The sequence below is a fragment of the Monopterus albus genome, unplaced genomic scaffold (assembly GCF_001952655.1).
Source record: "Monopterus albus unplaced genomic scaffold, M_albus_1.0 scaffold85.1, whole genome shotgun sequence".
Lineage (NCBI taxonomy): Eukaryota > Metazoa > Chordata > Actinopteri > Synbranchiformes > Synbranchidae > Monopterus > Monopterus albus.
In genome coordinates, this window is record NW_018127965.1 from 595,876 (window position 1) to 597,390 (window position 1,515).

General features: G+C 38.5%; 1 long non-coding RNA gene across 1 annotated transcript; it reads left to right on the forward strand.

Moving 5' to 3' along the window:
• The first annotated feature begins 471 nt into the window (after positions 1-471).
• LOC109964257 (uncharacterized) lies at positions 472-1,507 on the forward strand. Its single transcript, XR_002275486.1, has 3 exons — positions 472-652; positions 1,094-1,259; positions 1,362-1,507. It is a non-coding gene; the product is annotated as an uncharacterized LOC109964257 (long non-coding RNA).
• The last annotated feature ends 8 nt before the right edge of the window (positions 1,508-1,515 follow it).

Consider the following 1,515-nt stretch of genomic DNA (forward strand, 5'->3'; position numbering starts at 1 on the left):
GAACAAAACACTTGAATGACCACACAGACTTTTCTGAACTTTTATTGCTGTCATGGGATTGAAACAGTGCCAGTGCTTCAGTCGTGCTCTTTAGAGGCTGCTATGGCTTCAGTTGTCCACCAGATGTCACCGTCACTGAAGTCTTGAAGCTTTGAATCGTTTTCGGAACAATTGTTAGGAAAGCCTCAGTGCTTCATGAGGCTTCACTTGCCCACCACTATGCAAAACTACAAATCACTGTTCTGGTGAGATCAACACTGCGCACGAGCGACAACGAGCCGGTTGTCCACCAGATTACCAGTTTGAAACGTATATGAGGTTTGCACATCATACTTTGGTAAGGACTATATTCCAAAACTCGATAGTATGTAATGGTAAATAACTTTCAGTTCCACTTGCCACCAGTTCCATACCTCTACCTACTCCAGCGAATTGGTGTATAATTTTTTACCAACGTAAACCCAATGTTTCAAACAGGCAATCTGGTGAACAACTGGTTCAGTGGGTAGGGTCCTTGTAAACTGTCGCGCCTGCGCCGTGTTGATCTGGGTGGAACTGTTATGTACCTTTGCAATTACTTTTTAGTAGAAGAATGTGAAGAATATTGGCTTTTTAGTCATAGGAGTGAGTGCTGCCAAACATCATGGTCAAAGTAAGTGCTCGTAAAACTTTATGATCGTTTCATTAAAGGTGAATTTGTCCATATTAAACACAAGTTTTTGATGCGTTTTAGGTAGGTAGGTAGGTAGGTCCCCATTTAGTTAGCTGTTTTTTCATAGCTAACGTTATACCTAACAAGTGTTGCTCAAAGACCAAATTCAAAGCCATAATCACTCAATCTTTTATTTCTGACACATTGAGGGTCAATAAAATAAAAGAAGAAATACAATAAATACAAAGTCAGTAAATACACTGTCAGATTAAAAATCTAATACAAGGTAGGACTTTAGGACAAATAATACAACAGTAATGCAACAACACAAAAAGGTGCAGACCTATTGATCTAGCAATAAAAATGCAGGCTATATGTTTTATTTGTTTATACTGTTACCATAAAAGTCTTAATATTGTTATCTATATTTCTGTTTTACAGGTCCACCCATCAATAGTTCGGGCTGGGGGTCAGTTTGAAATACATTCGTCAGATCTCAACCAAACATTGTTTCACTGTCTTCTCTGTCCTAAGTTCAAGTTAAAATCCAGCAGGAGGATCCAGAGACACATGGAGGGCCATATAAACACTGCATTGCATATTGAAGGTAACTTAATTATAATTATTATGTATTTACTTATCATTTAATAGTGATGTAGATTTTTCTTTTGTTATTCCTACCATTTAAATTTGCTTTGGCTCCTTGTAGGTAACATCATTTGTAGATGCAACCAACCATGCAGACCGACCAGCCATTATCATTGCCCCTACTGTGGTAGAACGATTCTACGGAAGGAACATATGGAAACTCACGTGAATGGATGCCAAACTAAATGTCCACCACCCCTGACTTTGGAAACAAC